The 21203-nt window shown below is 35.9% G+C and overlaps 1 long non-coding RNA gene across 1 annotated transcript in view; it reads right to left on the reverse strand.

Annotated features, from left to right (window-relative positions):
* Window positions 1-14641: 14641 nt before the first annotated feature.
* LOC145271195 (uncharacterized) overlaps window positions 14642-21203 on the reverse strand; it is a 428562-nt gene continuing 422000 nt past the window's right edge. The window contains exon 2 of the long non-coding RNA XR_013865749.1: window positions 14642-15044. This is a non-coding gene — a long non-coding RNA (uncharacterized LOC145271195). The remainder of the gene's footprint in view (window positions 15045-21203) is intronic.

A 21203-nucleotide genomic window follows, 5' to 3' on the forward strand; every position in this document is an offset into this window, starting at 1 on the left:
TCATCCATCAAACAGATTCATTTGATCACTTAGGACAAAGTTTGAGTCACGAGCAACAGTACACGGTTGACAGTGTTGTCGTATACAAGCAGCATATTATTATTCTTTGAGACAGGACGTCATTCTGCACACCAATCTATGATATTGAGTCACCTCGGCTCTCATGGCCACTCGAAACAACTGCAATCACTGCAACCGGATGGCGCCCTCCCAATCCAGCTCACCACTGAAACCGCCTGTCTCTCCAGCCTACATCTTTCAGTGTGTATGTGCTGATTCTTCCACTACAAAGTTATCAACTACTTAGTCATTGTTGACAGATAATCCAATTGGCCTATAGTTGAAAGAACCTCCAGTGGGGGATCTGGTATAATAGACTCTCTCCGATACAAAGAATGTCCACCCTATTTTTTGTTAACAGATTTTTTCAAGGCAAATCTTATTTAAAACGTGGAAAGTGTTTCTACGTGTTTTTAAAATGTTTTATGTATGATCCTCTGTTCCTTCCTACCCCTTCCCTGCTACTAAATTTATGATCCTCTGTTCCTTCCTACCCCTTCCCTGCTACTAAATTTATGATCCTCTTTTCCTTCCTACCCCTTCCCTACTACCAAACTTATGATCCTCTGTTCCTTCCTACCCCTTCCCTGCTACCAAACTTATGATCCTCTGTTCCTTCCTACCCCTTCCCTGCTATCAAACTTGAAAAAATGTCCCACTTTTGAATGTTAACTTTTTATCATTTTTTCACAAGTTCTTCTTTCATATTATCTTGAAACCGCTACCGTTGCCAAACAAACCAAAACTGTGCTCTTCTTATCACAGTCGCTTAGGTGTCGAAGCACATAAATGTAAAATGTTCGTTTTCTAACCATGGACACTAAATAATGGAAGGACAAGCACGACACAATTTCCACAAAAATCACACAACTTTGCCTACTTTATTAAAGGCTCTCTATCCCAAGCACGTTGTTTAGTTGATACTTGAGCTGCTTTCAGTATATGGCAACTGAAACTTTTTCGCAAGAAGCCACCAATGTCGCCAATCACACTGCAAGAGGCAAATCTCTCCGCCATCCATATATACGGTCAATATTTTCATTCTCTCGACTTGGAATTACGGAGAGACTGTACATGGATCTTTACAATAACGGATTTACCCTACCCAATTCTAGGTGCGGACTTCTTGCATCACTTCAACCTGATAGTGGATATGCACAGACGTAAGCTGATAGATGCGAATACGGAACTTTCTGTCACTGGTGTGAAAACTGACACTCCCTCTATCAGCCCTGTATTCTTCATTGCAATAACGTCCAATAACCCCTACCAGAACTTATTACACATCTACCGAGAGTTGACAAAAATGTTGTGGCAAGCAAACCCACACACACCACAAAATACCACATCGAAACCACAGGGGCTGTCGTGTTGTCACACTCTCGCCGTCTCCCTGCTGATAAACTTAAGGCAGTGAAGGCAGAATTCAACCATATACTGAAAAACATGCCTGGGAAGGTCAAAGTGAAGTTTATGTTTTGTTTCATTAATCCATTATCCCAGGCATTATCAACTTATTCCGGAACACAAATTTTATATTACTTACTGTGTGAAGTATGGCGAGGGTACTAATAAGTCTTTTTACAGCTGGATTAATTTGACATTGTTAGGAGCTTAATTCTGAGTAAGAATTCATCGTGTTTAACTTTAAATTTGAATATAATATGCATATAAACAAATCATCATTTTGTGGTAGTGTTCTGTCGTACATCTCGGGATAACATATCAACAAACAGAAATATGCCGTGCTGCAGGTTGCGTAATTGGAAGTTTTGTTCTCTAAATATCGCATGAGAAATGCTAGTGTAGGCAAAGGGAAATAAGGGGATAAAAATTTTCAGACAATCTGAATTGAGAAGCAAAGGAGGCAAAATGTCTGGCTGTCTGTATTTCTCAATTCCCATCCTTAAGACTAATATAGAAAAACTGATTAAGAAGTAATTAGTTAATTATATATTGCTCTCTCCTCTGATGAATATTTCCTTTTAAATAAATCCTTTAAAACTAGCAAATATTTATTATGTTTTACTACGGTGAGAGCCAGAGGTCAAGAAACACGAGAATATAACGGCAACTCATGGACAATATGTAAATCGACTATAAACCAAAGACCTTGATCGTTTGAAGGCGGAAACGCAAGTGAGAATAAAACATGCGTTTATGAAAAGACTATACGAAGTTTGGTTTAACATGAAAATGTTACATTAAGTGAAATTAACAACTCCTCTATAACTATTGCCCTGGAAACAAAACGGATTTCTCCAGATTTTTTTAAGCTGGTTGGGCTTAAATACCAAAAAATGTGTATATCACACCCAGCTATACACAAACTAAAAGAACAAGATAAACCAACACACATACACATTGTCATGCAGTGCACTCACATACATATATTACTTACACGTGCATATTATTCACACTATGAACATATTGACTCACACATCTACAAAGCTTTGTGATTACTTACTTTGTTTTCTGTACCAAACACGACTTTTAATAAAGAACTTTTACTGATTGAAAATAACTATTATATCCTTATAAAATTGTAGATATAAACATGTTTTCTTATAAAATTTGTGTTCCTTAATTTTCATATTTAAAAAAATTCTATTTACGCTTTAATTAGCACTTGCTAACTGATAACCGCAATATTCATTAATGTTTAATTTATTTCCTTTATAAAAAATATGGACGTCATAATTTATTTTTCCTCAACTAATCTAGTCCGTGGAAAAAAGAAACAACTTTTAGTGCTAAATTCCGTGTGCATATGGAAAATGTTTTTTTAAAAAAACTTGACGAATAAAACTTTTTAATCCAGAGTTAAATTAATGAAATTGCCTCAATTAAAAAAAATAAAGTTTATTTACGTTTTCGCTTTTCGGACAAGAGAAAGAGGTTAAGAAATGATTTAAAGCAAATGCTATGTCATATCGCTGGTGACTTGGATGGGCACGTTTACAAGATCAGTTTGTTAATGTTTCCAAACCAACGGATTTAGATACGAGGGAAATGTGTAAATAGCTCAGTAGATGTACGGTATTTTAATTTGATAATTAATCAATTATTCTAAATAGAAAGATTCATTCACATAAATATAAAACAGCCGCACAAAATATAACTGCGAGACAACTTACTATCTATGTCGAAGTTCTATATGTCTTATCAGTTTATAATTGTTGAATTTTTATCGATATCCTGATGCTGCAGTAAATGATCATCGGATGTTGTTCAACACTCTTGCTTTATCCTATGATTTGGAAGGAGACACTGTCCTTAAAAATGTTCGTAAAAAATATAAAATTGTTATGACAGGCGTTCAGTACGTCATGCCGCGGTCTAATTTTTCATATAAGTAGAACAACGAAAATCGTCACAGTTATTAGTTTGTTTTCTAGATAAGAACATCATAGAGTTACACATTTCTCGCATCTTTTAAATCAGAAATCAAGTCAGGGTCATTACTTATTGAATATCAATCGTATTTACAAAATCTTGCATAATAAAGATTTGTATGAAAATAACAATGATAAAAGGCTTAAACATGATTTATTTAAACATGAAAACTTGATATAAAATAGACGTTTTATTGAAATATATTAAATTTAAAAATGAAATAAAAACTGTTAAGATATGACCTCAGTGTTTTTGTTAAGATGTTACCTTTGTTCTTTTGGGTGATTTTAAAGATTTACACGAGAATGTTTTTAAAAGAAGTGTCGAGTTTTGGAATTGGAAGTTTTGACAACAAAGTGTCGAATTTATCTGATAAATAGTTACAGTTTAGTTAGTCTGTAACTTACACATAATTTAATTAGAATATATAGATATTTATAGACAGTTAATATTCCTGTTATGGCTTCATTGCAAAAGTTTGTTTTTCTAGAAATTGTATGTAAATATTTCTAAACCAGTTGGTAGTATATTTCATACACTTTTTTTGTTTCAATTTTCATTAGTCGCAGTATTCAGAAATCAATGGGCTCCCTACATGGGGCTCACATTTAAGTCTACATGACACAACAAATGTTCCTTCTATACAAAGAACCACATACGTCAAAGGAATGTGGTTTGGCTAATTTTAATTAAAATTTTTTGTTTAAGCTGGTGATATCGTACCCTACCGGATGCCAGGCATCTTTATCTCATACATTTCCAGCAAACAATCATTCTAACTGTTTTTGAGCAATTGTTTGAATCTCTCTTGCGCTTGGTTGACCAGGTATATTTTTCAGGTAGTTTTTGTAAATTCTTTTGTCTTATTGTAGTTCCTCCTATAATTACTGACAAAGATTTTCCAAATATTCCACTTTGTTTCACGTCGTACATAAACCTGATAGTCTGTTATTTTTTACTCTCACTCTTTTTAACCCAGTGTTATTGGAGACATTAACTTCCAACTTCTTGTCTCATGTAATTATGTCAGGTTTAACAGCTATGTTTCAAGGCACGTAGATTTAGGAATCACCGAGAGTCATAGTGAATTGTGTAAAATATGTCCAACTGCTGTTCCCATGATTTGCTGCAGCACTCAATATTCAACATGTTATAGATCGCTATGTCGATATATTTACACATTCCATTTTATTCCATTGTATAATATCCATCCTCTTGAAGAGCCTGACAACTTGAATGGATCATCCTTACTATTTCTACTTCAAACGTATACAGTCCTATGTGAATGCATCCAGAAATTACTTGTAACAATATTGTTTGCCCCATTATTTCCAATTTTCTGTAATGAAAGTTCTGGAGTATTTTTAACAACTCCTTTGGATGATTTCCGTAGCAGACTTGTTTCCTAATTCCGTCATATTTGTAAAACAGTCTTGATTAAAATGTTTGGCAACTTGCATGATAGAGGTTGTTGTTCTGGCTCGTTTCACAAGGCTGCAATACAATGTTGAGGTATGGATATTGGAAGATCATCAGATACTGTTTCTTGTATGTGTTTTCATATAATGCATCAAATCTTACATCCGTGCAAAAAATTTTAATTTTCTTATCTTTTTAGCATCCACGCTATAAATTTTACCTCCCTTCAAAAGAAGAACCATATACTTAACAAGAATGTGTTTTTTTCTCTGTTTTAATTTTCTAATCACTTTGTTTTTGCTGGGGATGGAGCATTCTCTTGGATGCCAAACATTCTCCCATTAATTTAGTTGCTCCAACCGAAACATCGTTTTAAGATTCTAACCGTTCCTTCAAGCACTGTTGTTTGTATTTATTTTCCACTTGGTTCACTGAGTATATTCGCCAGATAGTTTTTGAAAAATTTTAATTGGCTGGTTGATCCTATAATGAGAGGTATGATTGCTACATTCGTAAGATTTCAGTTGCTTTTTATGTCGTACATAAGTCATTGGTATTTTGTTATTTTCTCCCTCTCTGCTCTGTTCAAGCCAGCATTATTAGGGATGCTTACTTCAACTAAGGTTGCCACATTCTCCTTCTTGTCCCAAATCACTATATCAGGCTTAATAGCCACATTTTCTAGGTATGTAGATTAGGAATTTCATAGTCATAGTTGATGGTGTATGACTTATTTCCAACTGTTCTTTCTGGTAAACATGTTCCCAAGATTTGCTACTACATTGGGTATTACAGATTTCCCCGCATGTGTTTCGTATCCATTAATTTCTTTTCATTGTTGCAAATTCTGAAAAATATATTTCGTGTGTTTAACTTAAATTTCTCATGTTTATTTTTATTAAAAATATCAAACACATCTTTTATTAATAAAATGAGTAGAGTTTTAAGTAGCTTAGGAATTTCATAGTCATAGTGAAGAGTGTATGACTTGCAACAGATTTGCTTCTACATTGGTTTTTACAGTTTTTCAAGTGCAGATATTTGTCTCCCGTATGTGTATTCATGTAAATCAATAAAGTTGACATCCATGCAAAAGAACAACCTCATATTTCAAAAGAATGTGGGTTTTCGGTTTTTTTTTCATTTTTCTTCATCTTTTTCTTCTATGGGGTGGGACATTCAACAAGGTGTCTAACATTAACCCCTATTTTAGTGAATCCAACCAAGAGATCTTTTCAAGATTCTCGCTGTCCCTTTCACTGCAATTGTTTGTTTTCACTTGAACTTGGTTCACAGGGTATGCTTGCTATGTACGTTGTAAAGTTCTTTTTCATAAACTCAGTTGCTCCTATGATGATTAGTATAATTGAAACGTCTTTTAATTTCCAATTTCGTTTCATATCATACATAAGTCCTTGATACTTTGTTATCTTTTCTCTCTCAGCTCTGTTAAGCCCTGTATCATTGGGAACACTGACCTCTATTTGCTCTGTCCCAAATCACTATATCTTGTTTAACAGCTGCGTATTTTTAGATATGCACCAGTAGGAATTAAGTAGTCATAGTGAATGGTGTAGTTGTCATTCCCAACTGTGCGTATACAGGACATTTTGCAACACTGAACGTTCAGTTTCTTACAAATCTTCCAATGAAGGTATTTGCAAACTCCATTATGACGATCTGTATAGTAACCATCTCCAAGTAAGACTTTGATACTAGAAATCAGGTGGCCCACACTCTCAAGCTCGGTGTTGCAGAACCTGCATTTATTATCATTGCTTAGGCTACTCATCTTTTTGAAGGCGTTCATCATGAAGCCTTAGTCTTGTGCAGCCAATTTCAACCTCTCTTGGTCGTAACGGAGGGATCCTCTTTTGAACCAGTTCAGGGAACCATCCCTATCGATATATTCTTGGGATAGTTCAGTCGGTAGGTATTTTTCCCGTTTATGGTTGGTCCATTCTTCTGTTTTAACACTATGGAACTGGCTAGTGTATTTTTCCGACTTTTGTGTCAGTGGCTTGTTTGGGTTCTCTACATCATTTGTGAGGCAGTCCTTTTCAAAGTGAGTGGCAAGTTGTATTATAGATGTTGTACAACTTGCTCGGTTCTCATGATGGTCTTTAATTTTAATCAGCTTGGGGTTACAGGAACTTATTATGTACTGACCTATGCTGACGATTGTGGCTCTGTGTTGATGATTGACTTCCGAGAGTCCCATACCTCCTTCTCGCCTGGGTAGGTACACACGACGCATGCACTGATTTCGAGAAATAACTCGGTACATTTTCCTTGTCTTTGTGTCAAACCAATTTATGTCTTTCTGAGGCCAGTCAATAATCCCAATACTATATGTTAGTACTGGCATGGCAAGTTGGTTAATTGCCGTAACTTTATTCTTGTTAGTGATTTCAGTTCTACAGATTTTCCTTACCCAGCGTAAATATTCTTGGCTTAGTTTCTCTCTCATCTTGGTATGCTGGATGAACTCATTTTCATCAATGCCAAGGTATTTGTATGTTTCCTGTTCATCCAGTTCTCTTATTTAATTACTTTCATCCTGGTGTATGTTTTCAGTGGATATCTTCTTGCCAGTTTTCAGAGTACACATAGCACACTTATCCAGCCCGAGCTTCATTTTAATGTCATTTGAAAACGTGTGAACAATTTTTAGTAGTGCCTAAATCCTTATTCGAGCTAGCATACATATTAAGATCATTAATGAAAAATAAATGGCTTATTACTTTGGAAGATTCTCTTTGGTTGCTGTAGCTTAGATTATATGCACCTTGGCAGCTGTTTAGGAGTTTACTGAGAGGATCAATTGCCAAGCAAAATAGTAGAGGAGATAAAATGTCTTCTTTTTTATTTTTATATTTGGAATAAATATCCTTCCCCCATTATGATTTAATGTAATGGATTTTTGCCATTCCTTCATTTGGGCAACTAAAATTTCTCGTATGGTCGGGTGTATCTTGTATAACTCGAGGCATTTTAGTATTCACTGTAATGTAATCCTCTATTGAGGAATGTTAGAACTATGTTGATGTGGCTTATCATTCCCGGATGATGCCAGATAACCCAAGGATTTAAGATAGAGAAAATAAATATATATATTTTATTTCATGTCAAAATAGATATTGTTTGAAACCAGAGAAATACATTTTTACAGCTAAAAGTTGATGACAGGAAATTTCACGTATAACATTGTCTGACCTCAGTGAGCTCAGGGTCGGATGTTAGAATTGACATCTGGTCTTGGAAATGCTGAGAATTAGTAATTCAGATTTCAGTATGGGATTGTGCCCCCACAGGAACCTGGGGCTTTCGATTTCATGGCGAAATCTTATTGGCTGGGGGAAGTTTCCACCCCATCCACATACGTTACTATATATACAACTGTCGTGCTAAAATTAAGCAGATTGCTTGTGGAGTTCGAGAAGAACAGGCCGTATAGAGACGTGACCCCTCCTCCTTCCTCATCCAACCGTCTGTCGCTGTCTGTGAAGAGATTTGAGACTTTGAAAAAAACTTATAAAAACTGAAGTCTATATGAGTTGTCTTTCTTCCTGCCTGCAGCTTCGATATTCGCTTTCAGCATACCAGATTTCATGTAACAACCTTAGAGAAGACTAGACTACACGAGCCAAGAATTCAGATAGACAGTGGTCCTTAACCACCTTCTCATGAGAGGGTTACAGTTTGGTTGCCGTAGACCAGGACGACCTTGTGTTTCCACGGGAGAAAGAAAAAACGATGCTGAGATTGCGTTACAATCTTACAGTTGGTGATATCGACCCGAAAAAAGGTGGGACTAAATATTTCTCATTTTTTATTACCACGGAAAAAAATGGAGTTGGGATTGCATTATAATCTTACATTATTAGTGGCAGAAGAAAAGACGTACTAAGAAAGAGAAAGACAGACGGGGACATTTGAAAACAAAAGGAAGGAGAGACAGAAAAGGAAATCGATAAAGGGACGCCCGAAGAAGAAAAAAACAGTGCCTGAAGAAAGACTTTGAGACAGAAAAAGAATTTGCATGCGTGAAAAGGACATTTTGTTTTGAAAAAAAAAACGTTTGAACATTTAAAAAAAAAGAAAGAAGAGAGAACAGAGAGAGAGAGAGAGAGAGAAAGAAAACGCCAGTTGGAAAAGAAAAAAGAAAACGTTTAAACATTTTGAAAAAAGAAGGAAAACAGCGAGAGAAAAAAGAGACTTTTTTAACATTCAACAAGTGTGCGCCACGAAGCGACGAGACAAGAGAGAAGGAAAGAGACACTTTTGACAGCTTCAACAAGCGACAAGAGAGAAAACAAGACAGGCAGGTAAGCGAACCTTTTTTCTTTCTGCTGTCTGTGCAATTTGGCCTAGAGAGAGAGTAAGAAGGATCAGAGAGAGAGAGAGAGAGAGAGAGAGAGAGAGAGAGTGAAAAAAGTTTTTATTGTTGTTGCTTAAATTTTTTTTTGTGATTGAATAATTGTTTTGTTATTGTTCTGTTGATGTTTGTAATTTTTCTCTCTTGTGAAGTATTTGATATTGCATATATTTTTATGTCATAGGGGCGTAAATAAATCCTTGCAAGAATGTCTAGTTAAGACGTAAGAAGGGATTCTGAGATGCAGGCAACAGGAGGGTTCATGTCTGGAACGGTGGTGAGAGTGGCAGAAGTCAGGGTGGAATTAACTTTTTACGATAAAGGAAGGAAGGCCGTAGCAGCCCTCTCGACGATGGTGGTGACGAAGATATCAAGAGACACACCGACAGCCCAGAGAAATTTCTGGAGGGCCGGAAGACTGACTTGATTCTAGTTGATGTCACCAGGGGTCAACAACAAAGGGTTTGAATGACCTTGAGTGACATGTGGTCAAGATTAAATGAGAATTGTGGGAGAATGTCTGCCTCCTTGGGAACGAAAAATCGGAAATGGGATATGTGGCCCATGACCCACCCGATGTGAGATTAGAAGGAAAAATGAGTACCCTGCCTCAAGAATAGCTTAATACAAGACAGAATTTCTTGTGCGATAACTAGGCATTAACTGAGTCTCCTTGAGGAGCACAAGGTCGTTAATGTTGCGCATTTTAGTAATTACATTTTTTGCAATTAGGATTAAGGGATTACAGAGCATTTTAGTTGAATTTTGGCAGTAAGAAGTTTGCCGATCCTTGCATGGTTCTGTGGTGCATTTCTGGATATGGGTCCATTCGGACATGCTGCCTGGGAGGACGCTGAAGGCATGTGGATAGCTCCCTGTAGTTGTTTTAGAAATCGTCCATAAGGAGACAGATGCCGAAATTGAGGTCGTTGTCTGCACGAGCGTGTGTGTGTCACACAGAGAGAGAAGAAATGTATCATATTAATCGTCCATAGGGAGATAGATTAATTATGCCGAGGTTGAGGTCGTTGTCTACACGAACGTGTGTGTCACACGGAGAAAGAGTGTATTATGGGAACGGGTTTTGAAATATTGAGGGGAATTCAATAAATTAGGGGGGAATATCTAGCTTCCTGTAGTTTTCTTTTATTATTTTGACTATCCACGAGGGTACGGAGTAATTTTAGTGAAACTGAATTGGTTGTTTAAACAGCCTGTGACAAAAAGGTGCTTAACTTTTTGTAAATAGTTGTGTACTGACAGACGGAATTTTCCTCGCTTTGTTTCAGGGATGGGTGTCATCAAGCTGGTGTATCTGTGGAGACCAGGAGAGATGGTATGTTAGCAGAGCAGCGAGTGGTAGCTGGCAGAAGGAGGGAACTGTGTAATGCAACATGGAGAGAATCATGAATTGCTAACCCTCAGTGGCTCTGAGCACCCCGTTCACTCTGCTTGTGGTTAGGAAAAAATAGCATTGATGAGCACTCTGCCTAGAGGGCGGTTGGGGGGATCGATGCCTGTCAGTCATAGCTGCGTTAATGAATACAGGATATATTTGGAGGAGTAGGATAATATATCCGAATATTAAACTTTTGGAGGATAAAACATTAGTGGTTGTGTTGAATTATCGAAGAGGATTCGATAGAGCAAGGAACCAAATATAAGGTTTATCAAGTTGTACCCTATTCACTGGACACACCCAAGTTAGGGTTGGTACCCAGTTACAGAGTGGAGTCAGAGTATGTAGCATTTAATATGACCAGAGATAAATTTATGCTGTTGAATCAGCGAGAGGTAGGAATATGCCGAAATAATGGTCTTGGAATTTGCTAGTCACAGAGTCCGTTGTATGTCACGGGAGATCATGAGTTGTGTGTGTGTTGGGATTATTTCAGGGGGATGAGAGAGTGATAAATAGCGTCTGCAAGGTTGAAGTGGCAAGTGATGATATTTTGCCACTGGCTATACGAGCAGCTGAAGGCACTTGGTTGGTATCCACGCAACAGAAGATGGAATTGTCTAAGGTATGCGGTAACACAGCTGCTGGGATAATCAAGGTAGAACTGGAAAGGGGTTGTGAAGCCCGGGGAAAGAGCATAGGGTTACCTGCATATTATCAGGTTGAGTAACGGTATTTGATAAAAGCACCTGAGGTAGAGTGGCGAATAACCAATTGACTAAACTCCCTGACCTCTGGGACGCCCTGATCCATCGTTCACTGCCACATACCCGACTTAGGCTACCAAAAGCCATGGGAAAAGTTAGACGAATAGATTTGGATGAATTACAGGCTCGACTAAACTGTCTGGAAAATACAGAAGCTAGGGATAGGCTTCATAAAGTAGTGGTTACAGGAGCAGGAGTGAGCATGCTAGTAACGATAATTGTGCTGTTGTTGTTGGTTGTATGGTGCGTGAAGAAAGTGAACATGGGAAGAGAGCAAGGTGATGAGCATCTCGAAGCTGATTGCACAAATGGCGAGAGAGACCCTGGTTCGTAATCACCTATGATTCTGGAAAATGCGGCTGCTGATGCTGACGAAAACGAAGTGGAACCCAAGAACCTCCCTGATGCTGAAATCCAAGGGAACTGAAGACGACTTGAAGATTTTCTTTTCTTTCTTTTCTTTTCTCTCTGTGTTATCACAAAATACTTGCAGGGCGCTGAGCTGAGAACCGTCGAGAGAAAGTCCCAAAAATACCTTGAATGACCATCTATTGAGGTGAGAAGTCCTCAGTGAAAGAAATTCTTACAAGATGCTTATGAAAGAAGACTTGAACTGTGAAATAAAAGGTGAAGGTTCAACTATAACTGCTTAAGGTGAGAAGATTGCCCTAGCTCAATAAAAACGGGTCCTTTGAGAACGCTGATAAGGGTGTCATACCCTGTATTACGAGACTGTGCTGTTAATAGCAGCGAAGTGAAAAAAAAAGCTTGAAGAAAAAAAGACTCTTGTAAATTTTGATTGTGACTCTGTGGAAAAAATTGAACTATGATAAAATTGATGAAGAGAGATTGGAAAAGGAGAATAACACTTATAAAGCCTTGAGAAAAATGTCGAGTAATGTTTTTTGAAAAAAAAGGAACAAAACTTTTAAACAAGGGAAGTAAATCTTATGAGCTGATTGACGAACATAGTGCATTTTATGGAGTGACAATTTTTAATGATTATCTTATCTTTGAATTATTAATGTGAATTGAAAAAATATACGAACAAAGAAAAAATTTGCATGTGAAAAAAAGAAACTATTAGCCCTGACGAACTTTGAACTTTTATATTTTGGATGATTTTACTTTGAACTTTTTACATTTTTGATGATTTTACGAACTTTTTGGAATTGGCTTTCTTATGGACTTTTGAATGAAAACGGGGAGAACCCTGCATAAAAAGGGTGGATATGGGATTGTGTATATGTCATCTTGTTTACGAATAATTTGAGGATAGAGAGAGGGGTCTGTGGAAAAAAATCTGACGGCGAACTGTAAAAAGGGATGGAGTGGTGTGTTAGGGAATTAGACTCCATTGGTTCTACGAAACAATATAGTCAAATGGGGGCGAATGTAACGTAATCTCCATTGAGGAGCGTTAGAACTACGCTTACGTAGCTTATCATTCCTGGGTGATGCCAGATAACCCAAGGATTTAAGATAGAAGATAAATATATTTTTTTATTTCATGTCAAAATAGATATTGTTTGAAACCAGAGAAATATATTTTTACAGCTAAAAGTTGATGACAGGAAATTTCGCGTATAACATTGTCTGACCTTAGTGATCTCAAGTTCAGATATCAGAATTGAAATCTGGCCTTGGAAATGGTGAGAATTAGTAATTCAGATTTCAGTATGGGATTGTGCCCACACAGGAACCTGGGGCTTTCGATTTCGTGGCAATTTCGTGGCGAAACATTATTGGCTGGGTGGAAGTTTCCACCCCATCCACATACGTTACTATATATACGACTGTCGTGCTAAAATTAAGCAGATTGCTTGTGGAGTTCGAGAAGAACAGACCGTATAGAGACGTGATCCCTCCACCTTCCTCATCCAACCATCTGTCACTGTCTGTGAAGAGATTTTAGATTTAAAAAAAAACTTATAAAAAACTTAAGGAGATTTGTAAAAACATTTGTACATAAGTTTGAAAATAAACACTGTAGATTAGTCTACATGAGTTGTCTTTCTTCCTTCCTGCTGCTTAGATATTCGCTTTCAGCATACCAGATTTCATGTAACCGCAGAGAAGACTAGACTACACGAGCCAAGAATTCAGATAGACAGGGGTCCTTAACCAACCTTCTCACGACAATGGGGTAAACTATCAAGTGCTTTCTGATAATCTACCCATGCCATATTGAGATTTCTTTTTCTTTTCCTTCAATCTTCCAAAATGATCTTATTAATGAGGAATTGGTCTCTTTTCAAGGGCCCAAAACCTGGGGGCAAACAACCTGCGCAAAAGAAGAAACACATACTTATCAAGAATGTGGTTTGTCCCCCGTATGTTTTTTCAAATGATGCAACAAACATAACTTCCATGAAAAGAAGAGCCACATATTTAACAAGAATATGGCTTCTCTCCTGTATGTGTTTTCATATGACTCAATAAAGTGAACTTCCGTGCAAAAGAAGAACCACATACTTCACAAGAATGTGGCTTCTCTCCTGTATGTGTTTTCATATGACTCCACAAAGTGGACTTCAGTGCAAAAGAAGAACCACATACTTCACAAGAATGTGGCTTCTCTCCTGTATGTATTTTAATATGGTTCAATAAATTTGACTTCCCTGCAAAAGAAGAACCACATACTTCACAAGAATGTGGTTTTTCTCCAGTATGTTTTGTCATATGACTCAACAAATGTGACTTCTGTGCAAAAGAAGAACCACATATTTCACAAGAATGTGGTTTCTCTCCTGTATTTGTTTTCATATGACGCAACAAATGTGACTTCTGTGCAAAGGAAGAACCACATACCTCACAAAAATGTGGTTTTTCTCCAGTATGTGTTAGTATATGACGCAACAAACTTTGTTTAAGGGCAAAAGAAGAACCACATACTTTACAAGAATGTGTTTTTTTCTTGTATGTGTTTTTATATGATGCAACAAATTTGTCTTCTGTACAAAAGATGTACCACGTACTTCACATGAATGTGGTTTCTTTCTCATATGTTGATTGTCTCCCATGTTGTTTTGTATCTGATTCCCAATAAGTACATGCAATGGAGTGTATGATGAGAAGCACGCTAATAAATTTCAACTTTAGACATTTTACATTAAGAAATTCTGGATCATGTTGATCCTTTTTAAAAAATTTTTATGTAAGTTGCACTGATTTTGGAGATTCAGTTTACTGCTATACTTCATAATAACCAGACGTTATAAGAACAATTTTGTTATGTAAGTTGCACTGATTTTGGAGATTCAGTTTACTGCTATACTTCATAATAACCAGACGTTATAAGAACATTTTTTTATGTAAGTTGCACTGATTTTGGAGATTCAGTTTACTGCTATACTTCATAATAACCAGACGTTATAAGAACATTTTTTATGTAAGTTGCACTGATTTTGGAGATTCAGTTCACTGCTATGCTTCATAATAACCAGACGTTATAAGAACAATTTTTTTCCAAATTTGATAAAAACTGTTTGATGAGTAACATCCAGATTTTTCAACTTTAGAAAATTCAAATGAAGAAATTTCTAATTATGTTTTACCTTTTTAAATCACCAATGAAAAAAGTCCAACTTATCAATTAATGGATTTCTTTTAATCGTTGCAAATTCTGAAAATATAAAAAATATTCAAAACATACATTTCATGTGATAAAATTAAATTTATTTTGTTGATTTTTATTAAAAATATCCAAAACATTTATTATTGATGAAATTCAAAATAAAATGATTATAGTTTTATGCAATACTGGTTAGTTAGCAAAATTAATGTATTTCTATTTTCAAATATTCAATGTATTTCTATTTTCAAATATTCAATGTATTTCTATTTTAAAATATTCAATGTGTTTCTATTTTAAAATATTCAATGTATTTCTATTTTCAAATATTCAATGTGTTTCTATTTTAAAATATTCAATGTGTTTCTATTTTAAAATCTTTAACTAAAAATCTTTATGAGGATTATTTATATTATTTGGATTCATCTTGGGTGTATTTTGTTGAATTTGGCAACTTTCTTTTTCAACTCCGAATTATGTACAGAATTCTGAACAGAAGTCTTTATTTAGTACATTAGATTAGCAAGCTCTTATATCGTTAGTGATGACGGCTAGAATTCCTATGTAATTTCAAATTCCATTTTCAATCCCACTGATAATTTTCTTTACAAGGTGGTCACCACTTATCAAGGCCAGGAAGCCACTCAGGGATAAGGGTCATTGTAAGTACAGTATGTCAGTGTGAATATTTTAAGAGGGCAGTTCATCAGGAATTTGTTTACATTGGACTTGAAGACATCCAAGTTGTAGTCAAGAGGGAAGCAGGCAGACGGCAGGGATGTGGTCTATTTTCTCAGATATGCTCTTAAAGATAGTAACTCCACTATTGTGGGGCAGTTAAAGGGCAAATATAAATGCAGTGCTGTAAGCAAGTGCAACCCGGAAGCACATATAAGGTAAATTAGGATCTTCTCTAGAGATATCCCTGCCACATGGGAAGCCATCTTTAATGTAGGCACATATTCCATGCCCATGGCGATCTTGGGGGTCAGTTTTAGATGTTAAGTTAGAGTATCCGTAAATTATGAACTCATCTAGGGAAATGGTCGGCCCTATTCCAGTTTCTCTTAGAAAGAATATGTCCGGTGTCGTCTCCTGTAATTGGGTTTCAACCTCTGGAAGGTAGAAACCTGATGTTGGAGAAGGAGATATGGTAGTCAGAGTCTATGTTGAAAGATGGGGTTCTAGGTTTATTCGAGCTTTTTTCTGGAGATGTTTCATGTTGAGGTTTTGGGATTTGTGGAACTGGTTCGCATACTTGGTTAGAGCAGTACAGAGAGGGAAAGTAAGAGAGAAAAAGAAGGAACTTTTTTGTAGAACATGAAAAGGTAAAGCCGTAACAATTACCCACTAGTATGGCATCGAGAGGCCCCACCAGAGACTACTGCATGGTCCAAAGTCCATTCACCAAATGGCAATACAGCAGTCCCAGTACTTTGCACCTGCTGATAGGACAGCCTCCTTAGTGGTTAATCCAAGGTTCGGGTCCCTGACTATCAGGTGGATAACATCAGCCCAGCCGAAATGTTTACCTCCAGCACCCTTACTAGTGACATGGCCACAAGGAAAGACAGAGACAGAAAAATTTCCGACATCTCAGACTACTGTTCACCAAGTACTACCGACCTTTAAAGTAGCTTTTTCTTCACCCTTTGTCAGAAAAATCACTCATTTGCATGAGGACTGAGGGACAAAAAAGGAGAAGCGAGTGTTACTGGATCTGCCGATAACACATCCACTGTATTATCTACACTATTTAAAAAAAAATGGGGGGAATGATACAAGGGGCTTATTAATATCTACTTAGTAAAGTCCGGTGCTCAATTATCAATTCAGGACGCTTTTGAAGATAATCTCCCTCCCATATTAATGGGTGGATGTTTCTGGCATTATATATCTCGAGTTTGAATCATTCGAGCTTCACCTTATAATTAAAATCTAATAATTGACTTTTATCAATTTGTGAAGTCGGCTTAATATTAATTTACATTTGAGTTTAGATAATTATTCAAGATTTTTATTTGGGAGGTTCTCGTTTACATAGGTTACTTTTTTTCTTTCCGTTTTACATGTAACAAGACGCTATTGGTTAACAGCATATTTGACAAAGATTTCAGAACACAACAAAAAAGCAAGACAAGATAGGTAAAATTTAACGTCCAAGAGTATGTAACTTACGACTGAATTTTACCAAGTGATTTATTCATAGCGCCACGGGTCCTAGCAGAAAAACCTAGTAAATATTTTAGTTCAAGATGTTATTACTATTTATTACTACATTATATATATATATATATATATATATATATATATAGAGAGAGAGAGAGAGAGAGAGATATTTTTACTCCTTATTACTATATATTATTATTTATTATTAATGCTTACTATATGCATATGTAGATAAATAATTATTATTTATTATTAATGCTGGCCATATCATGTTAAATACTATACTTAGTAGTTGATCATTACCCAGAATATGTGGTGTTTCCTTTGTTGTTCTTTTTCATCTTTAATATTTACTTCATCCCATAAGAGTTGATGGTTTCCCTTTTCTATCTATATTCCGCCATAACTGAATTTTTACCCTCTCAACCTGTCATGATTTTTCTATAAACAGCTTAACATATTACAGCTTTTCAATATTTTTCTAACCTTACTGTTAGTGAATGACATGGCTCACATTTATGTATAATTTTCCATACATCAAATCTTATTGTCATGATTTTTCTATAAACAGCTTGACATGCACAACATGTTTCTGGAGAGTCGCATCACTCTTGAATACAATCCTGACATTATATAGACTGCAGATTCTTTTAATTCTTTTTGCCAAGTTCTTCATATATCGTATACAAAGTGTTATCCATATAACGTCAGTATTAAGGAGTGATTCGACTATCTGGAAACATTTTGTATCTTGCTCTCTGGTGGACGATTTCTCTTAAACTTTCCACCTCATTTTGATGTTAGTGAATGCCATGGCTAACATTTATGTATAATTTTCTACATTTACATGGAGGTTTCTCTTAAACTTTCAATCTCATTTTGATATGTATTGTTATTAGTACATATTGCTTTTGCTTGGTGTTGTAGGAAACAGTCTGTTACTTTCTTTACATTATATAGATTGTGAGAATTGAAGTTTGGATATGAGAGTCTTTTAATTATGTTAACTCCACATGGCATTACCTGATTTGGAAAGTAAAAGAGACAAGAGTTTAATTACTTGGTGTCATGTATTGAAGTTTTGCAAACGCACATGCATAACAGCTGGTAGCAAACACACTGAACGATGGGGTCAGCTTGTCAAAACTGATATCATCAGTGGTGAAAGCCCAGACAAAAAGGCAAATTTTTTATTTTTATCATTATTATTTTTTATTTAATTTGATTATTATTGTTCACTATTATTTTTTATTGATTATTCTTCGACTCGATTTTCTAGACTTTATCGCATCAAATTGCTTTTGGGTTAAAATTGAGGGAAAAAATTATAGAACTCTGGTTAATAGGTTAGCAGATGTGTTAGTAATAAATAATATTTTTAAGCGCTTACACAGGGACTTGAACTCTGTGATAAAAACTTATTAATTGTAGAAGGGTTTGTTCAATAGATATGGAAGGTGATGCCCATATTTAATCAACAGCAAGGTAAGCAGAAAAATTGTTAAAACACCAGCATCTGCATACATGCATGGTTCGTGTGAGTCTTAGAAATAGTCAAAGATTATTATGCTTAATGAACAAAAGAATGAAATCCCCAAGAATAAATTGAAGGGATTAAAATACCTGAAGAATTCAAGTTGGAAGTTGATAAGTTGGTGAAGCGGAATAGAGATTTGTTCATTATGGAGGAAAAGGACTTGGGCAGAACCAATATGGTGGAGATGCGTATCGATACTGGAATGCATGAGTCCATACTGAGATGACCATATCGAACACTTCTAAAGCAAAAAAAGTTGGTAGACTCAGCAATGGAGGAAATGATGAGGGTAGGTGTAATTGAGAGATCAAAATTTTCCCGTGAAATTTTCCGATAGTGTTAATAGAAAAGAAGGATGGAAATAAAAGATTTTGAAAAGATTATACGACTTTAAATAAGCCATGAAGCGTCAGTTCTGAGGTTCAAAGTAAGTGAATGGATGAAATCGATAAAATGGGAATTTTCATTTGTATCGTCACATGATCAGTGATTTATAACAAATTTTCGAGATCACAAACCCTAGAATATTTATTAAACTCGCCTTTACTCAACAGGAAAATACAGACGTGGGCTTTATGCATGTTTGCTCATAGCTGCATCATACAGTACCTCAAGGGGAAGGAGAATGTTTTTGTGGATCCCTTGTCATGCACTGTAGATTCAAGTCAAAACAATGATTTCCCCCGGTAGAATTAGATGGTAATTACTTGGTAGGTGCAATAAACTCGAATCCTTTTGAGTCAAAAGGGTTTGTATCATATATGGTTAAGGCTCATCGGTATTGCACAAATCATCGTACGTAATCAGTATTAGTGTGTGACAAAATATTCTTTTCATTGTTTTGACTCGTGAGTATATATCCGTTAATATCTTATGTTTTTATATAGACTGATGTGGATCTCAGTCGATTACCTTAGTCTAACTGTGTCTGATATATACTCGAGAGTCAAACGAATGAAATGAATATGCTGTTGTCACATCCCTAGTTATCAGGTTTAGATTTAATTAGGGATAAAGAGAAAGATAAGGAAATTTTTAGATTTAGAGGTGCAGATGTCGAATGGTAACTTGTCTAAAATGAAACAAAAATTTATAATAATAGACGAGATAGTGCATTACTTGTTGCAACTCGGCGATGAACCATTCATAAGGTTATATCTACCATTGCATCTTAGAAAAAATGTGTTTGCGCAGTACAATAATAATAATGGTCACATGGGCGTGGAAAAGACGTTTCACACATTAAACAAAATATTTCTGGCTGTGTTTATTTAAGGAGGTGAGTGAAAAAATATGTAGGCAAATGTATTCTGTGCCAAAACAGAAACCTGAGGAAGGTACAACCTTGAATGCAGAAGTGTAATCTGCTTCCTTTTCTTTTTCTCAAACTGGCATTGGATATTTCAAAGCCCTGCTTTATAGTTTCAGGTAACTAGTACATAGTGACGTTCATCGATATGTATAGTGTTGGCCAGAGGCTTTCACTAAAGGCAAAAACGGTGGTTCATCTTTTGTGGGATGAAATTTTCTCCAGATTCAGGATACGATTCCAGCTGTTAACAGACAATGCACCTGAAAATGTTAACCAATTGATGAAGAAGGCATTGTAGGATCTCAACATGCACGATGTGATCACGTGATTTAATCACCTCCAAAATAACAAATTAGAAAGATTTCATAGAACGATGCAAGACGTTTTAATGAAAAAAAAATCCTGGGATATATATATTAACTAAATGTTGGCGTCAGATTTTATGTGAACGAAATGACAAAATTCTCACCATACTATTTGCTCTACAACAGAGACGTGATCCTGCAATTAGATAATATATTAATGCCTCGTAGATTATACCATGTTGATAAAATATACTATGGTGGTGAGAAACATGAGATTGCTCTACAAAAGATGCATCGATCTTTTACTTTGGTAAGGAATAACATTCAGAAAGCTAGGAAAAAACTGATAGAAGACTCGGATAAAAAAACAAAGTCCGTATATTTTAAGATTGGAGATCTAGTTTATAATAAGAACCATCCAAGGTGGAGAAAGCTAGATGTATGTCGGAAACAATATTATGTGGTTATAGAAATAAATAGGCCCTATCTCATATAGACTAAGGATCAGTTGACAGACTCAGGACAAAGGCACATAAGTGCACAAGTGACATGCATATAAACAAAGATGAATGCACAAAATGTATAACGATTTTTTCACTTGTAACCCTGTAGCACTCACAGAACTGGTGCCAATTTGTAGGAACTGACAGTGGAGTCACTAACTTCTAAGGGTGTGAGTCTGTGTTCACCCATTCATAATCGGGATCTATCAATTTTTAGGGCTGAGGTTGCAGGTACAAGAATCTCTTGAAGTCGAAAATAGTAGAGTATCCGCAGGACGGTTAAAAGTAAATTTAACAAAATCGCCGATTAATAGAAGGTTTCCACCAAGTCACATCCTCACATACATAAAATAAAAATATAGAAATAACTCCAGAAAATTACGA

This window comes from Euprymna scolopes, chromosome 46, assembly GCF_053919585.1.
Source record: "Euprymna scolopes isolate OS-2025 chromosome 46, ASM5391958v1, whole genome shotgun sequence".
NCBI lineage: Eukaryota > Metazoa > Mollusca > Cephalopoda > Sepiida > Sepiolidae > Euprymna > Euprymna scolopes.